General features: G+C 31.7%; 1 long non-coding RNA gene across 1 annotated transcript; it reads left to right on the top strand.

The window, feature by feature from the left end:
- Positions 1–1,625: 1,625 nt before the first annotated feature.
- Positions 1,626–3,540, top strand: LOC139095160 (uncharacterized). Its single transcript, XR_011544834.1, has 2 exons — positions 1,626–2,855; positions 2,940–3,540. It is a non-coding gene; the product is annotated as an uncharacterized lncRNA (long non-coding RNA).
- Positions 3,541–13,520: the final 9,980 nt, after the last annotated feature.

Genomic DNA, 13,520 nt, shown 5'->3' with positions numbered 1-13,520 from the left:
AGTAAAGCAAGTGGCTTATTGTGGTATTTTGTATATGCATGATTGGATGGGATGAGTTAAATACGATGAAGGACATAAAAATCACATGCATCGACTGTGTGAAACACGCATCATTGCCTGCCTGTCTGCTTCCATGTTCGACGTTCATTCTGTCCTCTTACTCTCGATTTTGTTGCCATTCTAAAATCTGCAAATATTTCTACACTGCATAGATGGAGTGATTAGCGAATGGAACATGCAGGCAGACTGTACAGTGTTGTACAGGCAGTGAATTCAGTGGATTATGTTCGAACCACAAAAACTCATAACTAAGCATTTGATCATAAATTTCCTCAAAAACGAAACTGATGCTGTTAATGAACATTTGAAACTTCCTTTACTGCTTCCCTGTGTCCTGTCCGTCTCGCTATCGCACCATGTTACAATGTTTATCATTATTATTTCAGTTACGCATATTTATATCCACACAATAAATTTAGCTATTCTATTTTCTAAATAATAATAGTTTTTATGGATTGTTGTGCAGTTCAGGTGCTGATAATCACATAAAAAGTAGTTCTGAGGGATTAAAACTCGTGAATAAATCAAGGCACACCTCATAAAAATATACTTAGAATTTAAGAATGTTCCATGCACGGTGTTAAGGCATTGATGTCAATCATAAATCAATCAATGAATTATTCATGGTGATAAATTTTAATATTCACGTGTGCATGAAATAAGCATGGCTTATTATGTCAATAATTTTACATATATTTATTGCTCCTTATGAATAAAATAGAGGAAATGAGGTTGGATGCGTGGTTCATATGTCGAAAATAACACAGAACAGCACAGAGAGACATAAAGAAGGTCATATGGAAACAATAATTCTAATTGCAATGCATGCACATGCAAAATCCTCAATCAGATGAGTCAATTTATAGTTCAATATTCATTTTTTGATGGTTTGGCACATTTGCGGTCCATCAGAATTTCCATAAATGACACATAGAAATTCATTAAAATAATTTTTAGTTCAATTCTGATGGCATATTTAACATTATTAGAGTGTGCATGCACAAATTGTGAATAAATGAGGAAAATTCTCAATTTTTTGGTAGATTTGGAATCAAAACTGATGCGTTTAATAATTTGACAGATTTTTCATTTATTTATTGTGCATTTATTTCATAATTTATGTGATTTATATGCACACAGACATGCATTAGTATGATAGACGACATTTGAATGCTGTACAGTGGGAGATTCCCTACATTTACGCTGTCTAAATTCAGTCGCAATAAGGTCAAATTGAAATAATCTCCATCGACCTTTCCAATCGTTCCTTACTCAATACACAGAAAGACAATTGCAAAATCTGAGAAATTCTCACAAAAAATGCCGAAGAAGAAGACATCCTCGAGCATGCTCAAACTTAAGTTTCTCTCTGAACTTCTTTCAGTCTCATCATTTTCTCTTTATGCTGCTGATTTACGATGACAATGAGTTGATGGCAGTTGAATTTTTGATGCAGTGCTGCATGCTACATATGCAGAATATTAAAGTGAACCAATTTTTGTGATGATATCAACAGATGTTAAAAGTTTCAAATAAATAATCCACAAGAAGCATTAAGGAATGCTTTAATAATAGACTTGATTCACCTAGGAAGGGAAATAAAAATCGATTTTGTGTTCTTCACACATTTTTGACTGCTTTATTTCCATTTTCTCGCATTCATGCCTATTATTTTATGTTTGCGGTTTGGGAATGATGATTAAATTGAAGACATAAATGGCCCCATCAAATGAATGATGATTTAATACCTTGAAAACATTATAATATTATATTCTAGTGGCAATGCCTCAATTTTCATGGCCTCTACTTTAATGTGTGTGTGGCATTTGTGTCAAAATCCAATCCATAAATCACTCAACATAAATCCTTCATTTAGAGCTTTATTTACTGCCCCAAAAATGCTTACGGCTTCTTCCCTACCTTACTTGCTGTTCCTCTTCGTCACGAATATTTTCTATTTGACAGCTGAAAAAGGTGAGGCAGGCAGTGAGTCCATCAAACAAATTTATACTTTCAGAAGTTCATCATAAAGTAGATGAAGGAATTAAGGCACAGAAAGTATGTCTATTGCGTGAAATCTCAGCTCATTCTCATGCACATTGGAGATAAGAATGTCTATAAAAGACTTGAAAGAAGTAAAGGCAAAGAAGCACGCGAGAATTTCGCATTAAAAGCGTGAATAAAAATTATTTTAAAATGCATTACAGACATTCAGCATAGGCGTTAAGCAGAGAGAGAGAGAAGTTCATTCATGAATGTGATGTGCAGCATAAAATTGTGTCAGTGTTGTAGCTTATAAGCAATGCAAAGTTACAAGTCAAGACATCTGTTTCTCTTCGCATCTACTGTCTGCAATTGCATTTCACATTACTAATTGAATCGTTAATACAATAAAATAATGCAGGCAGGCACTTGATGTCTTCGTCTTACTTCCTTCACATGCTACATACTACATGCTACAATTTAGTTCTGTTTAAATCAAAATACTGACAAAATTTTGCATCTAATGATGAATATTTAGGTATGTATGTAGGTTGAGTATTGAACTGGAATGAAGGAACTGGAATGGAATTGAAAAAAAAGTATTAAAATGTGATATTGTGAGATTCTGAAAAGTTTGACTTTTATCTCATTTTCATGTAAAGACACCGCGACATGATAAAAACTGTAAAGCTGTCAATTTTAAATCCACAATTTATGTCCACTTTTGACTTTATTTCTTCTCGTTTCTCTCCCTCATTTATTTTTAGTTATTTTGATGTTGATAACTTTTTGAGTATCAGCAACGTATAAAGGTATATCCAAAAAGCATTTTTTTCCGCATAAATTGAAACAAATAAAAATTTTTTATTGCCTTCCTTCATTTTTTGCGCATGAAGTAAAGACCTTAATGCATTTTACAGGTCGGCATCAAGTGCATAAACCTGCTACAGATCTGCATACATATTGGCTCATCACCGTCAATGCTGTTTGTTGCGGACTAAGATGAGAAATATTGAGATTAATGCTAATGAGAATCAATTAAGATTTTGCATTCTTTTTATCGAATTAAGATAAGAGAAAGTTTTGCAGTTTATTGGATATGATGTGAGTCATAGGAACAGGAAATTCAAATCTGTAGGCTGTGACTGCATGACATGATATACTGTCACATAATTACATAAATGAATTTAATGGCAATTCATCATCATCAACATTAATTTGATTCCTTACAAATTTATTACTTGTTGTACTGATCACATCCTCATTTCCAGACATAAACAATAGATTAAATGTTGATGATGATGAATGCAGGAAGACGATTATGATACTCAGACACGTACAATTGAATGCAAATAATTTTCATTTTTGGAAGTGATTTATGAAAATTTTCAAATGAATTTTAGTCACAGGAGATGTCTTTTATGTGACATTGCAGAGCAGCATCTTATGAGAATAGATAAAATAAATAAGACAAGAGACACAAAAGTTGAAATCCGACATTAGTGACATGAGTTAGTGTTATTGCATTCAATATTTTAAATTTATTCCTTTTTTATTTGTCATTTTCAGGTTCTTCTTGGCTCATTTTGAACATTCTCATTAATTCCATCAATTCCAAATTTAGCAGAATATTCATTTTCATCTTTCAAAGCTTTTAATTTTAATTTGATGCAAATTAAACTCTCTGTTGACAGTTTTTGTCTCTTCTTTTGCCTCATTTTTGGTCAATTTGATTGCTCATCTTTTTGATCTTTTGACTGAATTTCAATTTGTGGTCAAAAGTCTTTCGAAATTTTGGATTATTTTGGATGTGATTGTGAATTTTGAATACTTGAAGCTATTTAAAGGTTGAATTTTAATGAGTCAAGCACTTGTTGCGTAAATGAACCTAACCAGAATAGCACAAGTCGGTAAATTGATTCCAAAATGGACACTTGGTCTGTGAGCGTGCCTGAGTGACTTTGGCATGGTGTCTCGCAGGTCTGGTGCTGTATTTTCAATTGATTAATCAATTTGTGCCATTCAGGTAATTAAGTCTCGTATTAATTTCATCTGAACAGACAGTCAGACATACTGAGCACCACAACATCTTACAAAATACCAACTTTAATGACTTGAACATGGAAATTTGTGTTTTATAATCAAAGAAATTGTTGAAGATTGAATTTCATATAGGATAATTTCACTAAAATTTTATGTGTTATTTTGTTGATGCTGCTGCTGAGCATAATTCGTTCATCATCTTCCACAGCGTGATATAAGTTATTAATTTAAATCATAAGACAAGACCAAAAACAAAAAAAATACAAAAATTATAATTTTTTGACTCTTTTCTTTGGCTTTATTTGTCATTTGTTGAGATAAAAGGAAGGATGAAGAAGACTAATGATGACAAGTGTAGTCGATAATGAGTAAAATTTATGAATCCATTTTAATTTCTTAATTGACAAAAATAAATTAATTCAAAATTTGCCATAAAAAATTCCATGTGAGTCAAAAGAATATTTTTTAATTGAATGGCAATAAGATACAGAAATTCTTTGACATGTTTCATGTCTGTTCATTCATTATGGGCCTTAAATCAAGCTCCACATGTGATCATCATACCTTTTTAAAATCAACTGAAAAAATTTCACATAAATCACATCAAAAATATTTTTGTTGTGTCTCGAAATTTATTTCATGCCAACAGTCGCTTTTATTTCTAATGAAATGATACACTGCTGTCTCTTTCTCTCTCACTCATGTCTCTTACTCGTTTTTGTCCATTGATCTTTTTACTTTATTTAATTCTGTCCCGATTTTATTTTCATTTCTTTTGATTCCAGATGACAAAAATTGCTCTTGAATGATGCTATCGTCATTTGGTCTGTCTTGCTGATTCTGCTGGGATATTTTTGGATGTTGTTGACGTCACATGCTTCTTAACCTTGCTCTCAATCTGGGTTTAAGTCTTGGTTTTGCTATAAATTGTGTAATCAATCTGAGAACGATTCACAGGCTTAGTTGGTCATTTAATTGATTTTTTGAGGATTATATCAAGATTATCTTTCTGTTCTGAATCATTTTAGACGAGTTTACCTAAAATGTCAAATGAATTTCAAAAAAATTACAAAAGTTGATTGATAGACTTAAGCGCATTTTTGTCCCAGCGATCTAATTGATTAATAAGTCCTAGAATTGACAAATTCCTATCAAAAAGACTAAATTATTCTAGAAAAATCACAAAATCTCCTCTAAACCTTCAATACAAATGCGCTTACTGAATCACACAATTCACAGTCACACAAACAAGCTATTTGCTGCTCAATTCTCTTACCGATCTGATCGACAAACACCGAAAACCAATTTTTCTTGATAAGCAATAAATTATGATATTTTATCTTAATTTTATTCAAAATTTTCATTCCTTCTCCTGAGTCAGTCGATTCTTCATCTTTCCAAAAGGTTCTCGGTCTGAATTGAGACAAGCAACCAAGCAAGCAGGCTGGCAAGCAGGCAGGAAAAGGAGAAGGAATAAATAAATTTTGTTGGTCGATTCTTCTTTGATTTGTGTATTAAATTAATATTAAAATGAAATGATAAAAAAACGAGAAGAGAAATAAAATAAATTTATTGATCTGTGACTGCCGTGAGCAGTTCTTCTTCGTCGTCTTTTGTTGATCAAGGCAAGCATTTTTTTATGTTCATCAAAAATTCTTTTCAAATGTAATTAAAATATCGACAGGGGCGTTTAAGTTCTGTTTTTTTTTATTTCATTTTAATGTGAAAAAATTTTAAATTTTGATATTAAAATGATGAACTCGAAATGAAGCGGACGAGATCGAGTGACTGGCTGACTATATAGGAATGAGTAAATATTTTTAATAATATATATTTTTGTGGATCAAGTGACAGTTTTATGATCATGAAAATAAATCACATACTTTATTCATCTGTCTGTTGACTTATAGTCAACATCCACAAAAGTTTCTTTCTCCTTCCATTTCGTCGTTGGACTTGTTTGATTGCCACACGAAATAAAAAATTCTCATTTGATTGAAATTCATTTGGATTAAAAGAAGTCATAAATTTCAAGATTTATTTTCAACTCAACTCATTTTGGTAGAGGAACTTGGTGCTTAATTTGAATTTTAGCGACTAATATGAATGAGAGCAACAGGAGCAAGTGAATTAAATCATGGAAAATATATAATACATTAAAGAATCATTCAAATTGATCTGAACAGATATGAGGATATTTAAAATAGTAAAACTTGTGTCATAATTCTTGTCACAAAATGCTAATCATCGTCTGCAAATAAAAATATGAAAATCGAGGATTAAAACTTATTTTAAAACAAAAAAATTGAGTTTCGTGGATCATAAATCAGTTTAATTTATTGATCATCTTCTCATTCCTGCTTTGTGGCTAAGATTTGCCAAAAATGTCCACAAAATCAGGCGACAGCATTTTTAGATTCATATTAATTAATACTGCCTTAAGCGTTTCAATTATTTGCATTTAAATGATGATGAACTTTATCAATAAATCGAATATAAATTTTCAATTCCACATGCCTGGATCATGATAATGATTTGATGCTGATGATGAGGAATTTTATGGCGTCAATTTGCCATTCATGAAGATGATGAAGAAGAGTCAAAATCCATTCCAATTTTATTGCCACTCATTTTCAATCATTTCCATGCTTAATTTGTTGATTCTTATTTAAATGACTTTTCGGTATCCAACGGTGAAAAGTTTTTAAAGCGATTTTGCGGCCAGAAATAATTTTTGTTGATTTATTGAATTTTGTGTTTGTGCCTTACAGCTTTACAAAATTTTGAAGTTCATCATTTGATCGTAAAATTTTTCATATTCTTCCTGCCATTATTCATGAATCAAGCAAGCAAGCATCTTATGAGCAATAAAATACTTTTCACTTTTTGATGAGTTCATAAATCCCCACCTTAAGTGACTGTGTTCCTTCATGAACATCACACAATACAGCAGAGCAGTTAATAAACAAATAAAAGTGGGAATTTTCGAGTCAAAAAAAGTGAGAAGAACATCCATCAATTCAAATGAAATAAAATCTTTATTGCCATCTCAATCATTCAAAATTTTGTTGCTTACTAAATGACTTAAAATTGAGTCGTAAAAATATTTACGCTTCACATTCATGAATTGTCGATATTCAAAATAATATAAAAGGCAGTCGTCCATTAATCGATGAATCAAGTTTTATTGTTGGCACTAAGGTTTAATTCCGATTTCTTTTTATTCTTAATTCCGACAATAAATTACACAAATTTATTCAATAATTGATGATTCATTTAAGCCACAATTCAGCAAATGGCATGCTTGTGTACCTTCAAGTTCATGTCAAATGAAAATTATCGTTCTACCCTCATCATAAATACTAGAAATGTTCAGTCATAGCTATGACTTGTAATGAATATTTATGATTCTTTTGAAATAAAAGCTCACTTCTGGCAAGGATCAAAAATAAGCTCATGACAAATGGAAATAGGAATGAAGAAATTGGTTTCGTGATTTTTGGAAATTTGTCACAATCAAGTCACAATTTTATTTGAATGACTTACCATTGTAACTGCTCTTGTTAATGCTTGTAATCAATTTATGTTTCATACATAATTCAACTTGCTTTATTTCTCGCACTTAAACCTTGCTGGAACATTATTTGAATTATGCTTCATTTCCTGCCTGTTTTGGGACACATCAAGTGACCCACCTGCGTGCCTTTACATCCACAATCAATCAATTCAAATTAAGAACTTATCCAGCATAATCCAATAACAATAAATTGCTTAAAAATATTCATCACATGCTAACAATGTTGCCATTGCATAATCCATGCCATAGCTGGCAATTGCCATCAATCTCACAACCTGACATGAAGAAATAAAAAATGCAAATAAAATGAACATGCAAAGTGGCATCAACGATATTGTTGACATTGCAAATAAAGCAACAACAACAACAATTAAGTCACATTCAGTATCATTGCTGAAAATATCTCAGAATGGCACAAAAACAATGTCAATATGCATTGTGGATGAGTTGAGCTTTCATTTTATGTGAAAACAAAAACTTTTTTTTTACGGTTGAACAGAAATGGATGAATAATGTGAGTGATGTGCTTAATGATTCATCCATAAAATATTGCACAAAAAACATCATAAATTCACAAAAAATATAGGAACTGGCAAGGAATGATGAATGTTCAGATGGGTTCAAACTTCATTGTTGTCTAAAAAAAATGTTTGCACATTTTGTGTCATTCAATTTCACGCGATTTGGAAGCAGCAGCAATGAATAAAAGAATGCAAAAAAAAAGTCATGTTGAGATGTGAAGAGGAACAAATTTTTTATCGTGTAAGCATTTGGTGGATGAATGTGTGGATATACACGAGAGTGATGTTAAATGTTTATTTTTTGTGGATAACTGTTGCATATTTTTTGTACGTCCACAATATCCATAAAAGATTGTGCAATTGAACAAAAAAAAAAAAGTCTCACATAAATTGAGACTACATAATCCAATTCCATTGATTCATTCCTTGTGTCGACATTAGAAATTCAATTGAATTTGACTGCCCACATACTAAATTTCAAATCCATGGAACGGAATTGTGCAATATTTATCATTACATTTGACATTTGGAAGAGATGTATAGAGGAATTGAAATTGAAGAACTCGAGTGACATAATGTGACATTTAAATGGATTCACATGGCGATATATCCTTTCACTGACATCACTCATTTCATGACATTCTTCCTCTTACTCTTACTGCTACTTACTTACTTACTGCTTACACGATGTGTATTCAAGAAAGCAATTTTGCTGTCACTTGCATGAAGGACATGAAATTCCAAAACATTTATTTTTGTGTCATTTAAATTGAGAATTTGAGGACGTTGAGGAAAATATTGGAAAATTCTGTGAATAAATTTTCATTTTTATGTGCGCATCACTGCTGCTTCTTATGTCTTAGTGTGATTCCTTTGATGCCTTCTTAACATTTTCACATAAAAATGAATTTTGTACATTAAAACTAATGTTAGATGCAGTGCTGCATAGTTAAGTAAGTCCTTTAACAAATTCATCACGTTCCCATGCTTGTGCCTGATTGCTCAACATAATTTTACCGTTGAGAATTTTCATTTGCCAATTGTGCAGAAATAAATAAATTTTCACTCACATTTGAAGCTTCTTTCCATCATCAATGTCGACGTCTTCGTCATGAATATACTTGAAAGTTGTTCTATTGTTGTTGCTACTGCTGCTGCTGCTGCTTTGTAGATCTAATAAAATTTTATTGATAACATAAAATATAATGAGCTATTTTCCATTTCTTTTCCTTCTCTTTCTGTTTCTTAAACATTTTCAAAAATTTTTATCATAAATAATGGAATAAGAAGAGATGGAGGAGCATAGCACATAGCACATAGCATTGTAGATGAGATGAAGAAAGAAAAAATGATGAAAATAAAACGAAAACTGAATAAATTTTTCCACATTCTTATTTATTGTTACTGTTATTGTTATATCCGATGGTGAATGTGAATTATGGAAAAGGGCGAAAATATCGTCTTTGTGTGCTGTGCTGTGCTTCAACATTTCTATGCTGCTGCCTTATGTTGTGCTGCTCTTACATCAAAAATAATTCTCATTCATGCTTCAATTAAGTTGATAACTTTTTCCACTTCCACTCCTGACTTTTCATCATTTTTTTGCAGGTCTTTACAGGCACCAACAGAAGCAGCGGAACTGAGGATGATTATGAGGAACAAATGAATCATAAACACATCGTAAAATTAAATTTTATATTAATGAAGGTAAAGTTTGGGTATATCCAATGTCTTGTACAGCAAAATCAGTCATATCAAATTGCAAAATTCACTACCGAAATGCATCACGAGTTGATGATAATCAGGAACATGAAATTTATGTGACATTTTACATTTCATGCTGTAAATTCATCATATGCTGAAATATAGCACCAAAAATTGTGATTTTAGCAGTAAAAATGGTGACAGATTTTTGGTATTTATTTGGTTTTATCTGTGACTTACCTCATTCCATCATCATCATCATCCTGCTACATAACATTCATGCTGTTAACATTCTCATTCTACGGGAAAATTCTCCTCAACCGCAGCCACATCATCATCATCATTGTATGCCAGCCAAAAATTTATGTGATTTTTGCATCATTTATTCATGAATAAATAGTTCATAGATGTGTAGTTACTCATAGTATGTATAAGGAAGTGCCGGCAATGAATGCAATATGGTATGAAGATATGATAGAGATTGTTTATGATTTTGATATAATATCATGTTATGATGATGATAATGAAAGGTAAAATAGGCATGCTTAATACAGGAAGAATTTTCACAATCCATTGCCTATCATCTGACTGACTTATTTCTCCTGCCTGTCTGCTTGCCTTTGTCTTTTCTAAATATTTTTGTGCTTTTGATTTATTTTCATTGCATTTGTATTGCATCTGAAAATTATTTCCTCTTTTCTTGTTTTGTTGTCATCTCATTCAGCCCTTTTTGGAAGTTAAATTTATGGCAATTCATGTACTTGCTGTATTCATGTCAAAAGTTATTAAAATCCTTAATTTTAGACATTTTACTTTGTGCTGTGAACTTGCCATAAAATCTCTCAACTGGATGCATTTTGAGTATTGCAAGAGCTTTGTGTCTATTTTTGTTGATGTTTGGAAATTGGGGAAGCCGAAGTCTGATTCCGAAGCTGACCAAATGTTGAGCTAGTACACCTCTTACGATCGAACAATGTGTCGGGATAAGGGCATTAAAAGATGGCGTAGAAGCATATTCAAAGTACCTTATCGGAAGGGTAGGGTAAAGCTGAACCACATAGATGCTGTTGGACATGCGAGGATGTAAAATAAAAATTAGCAAAAGTGAAATAGTTGATGCATATTAAAAAAAGTTGAATGACAATTAGAAGTTTAAGATTATTAACTTATTATATACGTAGGAATCGAACCTTTTCCTTACATTATTACATTCTAATTTCATGAAATTAATATTTTTTTCTACAATTCAGTTTGACTAATCCTAATAAGTATTCATTCAGTTTTTATCAGAGCTGGAAGTCAACTCGAATTCTATATGAAGTCAAATCGACTTGAGTTGACTTTTTCATACAAATTCTGAATCGACTTCGAGCAGTGGTCTTTTTTGAGACAGTCTCTGACCGTCAATATGAAGCTCAATATTAAAACACAATCAGGTCACTTTATGCTTCATTTCAATTTTTTTTTCTCAATTTATTAGCACTTCGAAGTCCAAAAAAATCCACAATATTGATTGAACTCATTAGATTTCATCCCCAAAAGCAACGAATATTTCCAATTACATCCCACAAACTCCATCCACAGCACAACATCAAATAATTCAATGTTTTTGGTACTTTTTCTCTTAAATTACTGTAAAAATAAAGAAGAAATGAAATTGATGACGATAAATGAAAATAATTTCATGTATTGTCCGCAATATTCCATGACGAAGCATAAGGAGAATCGATAATGAAGCCAAATTTCCTTGTTAAATGTGAAAAAATTGAGAACTGACAAAAAATAATAAATTAATTTCATTTCTTCTCATTACTTAACTGATGATGGAGACGGCAAAGATTCATCAATTGATATTTTGTGGATGTAATTGAAAAGAAACAATGAATTGTGCAAGTGTCTTGTGATTCTTGAGATATGAAATTTGAGACATGAAGAGAATGTGGAATTGAAATATGAAATGGACCGTGTTCGATTGGAATTGCATGGCTTTGATAACATTCAATGTGTAATTTAATTAAGAATTCTGGATGAATTTTGGCTGGAGCATGTCTTGAAAGATGCATCGTGAGGTGGAACTGATGAAATCTTGAAAGAATCTTGTTCATTTCAGTGTGTAGACGGTAACTACGCAGTATAAATTACAGTTCAATTTGTGGGTTAATTGCTCATTCATCATATTATGTAGCATTAAATGCAGCACTCAAAATACATCCAAATGAATCGAGTCCCACAGGACATTCCTCATATTATGCAGCACTCAAAATACATCCAAATCCACAATTATTCACATCAAAAGCATAACAACATATCCTTCAAAAGTTCAACAACAAATAAATATTCAATTTAAATAAGCTCCTGTCAATTTACTCAACAAATTGATTCTATCCATCAACATCAGCAAGTCTTCAACATAATAAATACAAAGAAACAACATCGCAATAAAATTGAAGGCAAAATTGAATTGTTTGAAGTGGAAAATACGAAAAAGCCTTTCATATGTCAATCAACATGTCAGCAGCAGTGGATCTTGACAGCTCTACAAATACATAATCTCATTACATTTCAATCAATCAACTTGTTTATTTCGTTCCTCGATTGTTTTTTTTTTGAGCATAAAACAACATAAAATGAGATTTAAATTTTCATAAAATTGATGGATAATTAGCATGTGAAGAGGTAAATGACATGACCTGACAAATTTACGAAATGGAATGAAATTTAATGGAAATATTAAAAAAATGAGATGAAAGGAAATCAATGTCAGAAGCAGCAAAAGTGATTTGAATTTTCTGTCTGGCTTGATTTTTTCAATTTTTCTCTCATTCGATGCTATGCTGCTCTTGTAGCTCTGTCGATATTTCCCCTCAATTTTTCATTTCCCTCTCACGTCCTTTTTCTCTCTTTTTTGTTGCTTGCTTTATGTGATTCATCTCATAGATTAAGAGTTGCTTTGTGAGAGGAAATTTGGTGCTGTTGATGGAATATTTTTAGAGAATTTTTAAGATTAGGAACAATTTGGATGTGCTGGAAATTTATAAATTGCATATTTTAGATGCTAATGACTTAGTCAGATGATTTGGGGTTGATAATGACTTGACATTTGATAAATCTAGCAATTTTTTGATATTTTCTCTGATTTAGTCAATTTTCTCGAACAGGCAAGGAACATGCTCATGAGTATGCTTACAAAATTGAGCATTCTCAACTATATTTATCGAGTATACTCATGATAACGCTCATTTATGTAAATATGGCTATTATTTGATAGATTTTGAATCATTCAAGCTAGTCAGATAAAGGAACATCATCCATTCCTCCCCAATCACTTCATACCTGCTAAATAGCACACGAGTTCAAAGAGCAACCTCCTCATTGTCATAATTTAGACCGTGCAAAGTATAAAAATTCATGAAAAAATCCTTCAAACCCTTTTCAATTTTCTTTACGATTTCAACACGACGCGTATATCAAAAAAGAAATTAAAGTATGAAGCTTGAGAGGCATACGAATTGTACATATGAACATGCTTACCCAAAAAGAAGCACAATTAAAATAAATTTGAATGACATTTTTATGCTCCTAATTCTGTTCCACACATTCGTACTTGATACATATTCTGATATGAATTGTGC

This window comes from Chironomus tepperi, unplaced genomic scaffold (assembly GCF_022539635.2).
Source record: "Chironomus tepperi strain 1889 unplaced genomic scaffold, CSIRO-AGI_Ctep_v1 contig_362, whole genome shotgun sequence".
NCBI classification, from domain to species: Eukaryota; Metazoa; Arthropoda; class Insecta; order Diptera; family Chironomidae; genus Chironomus; species Chironomus tepperi.
Note: the sequence above shows the minus strand (reverse complement) of the source record. Positions and strands in the feature narration are given on the sequence as shown.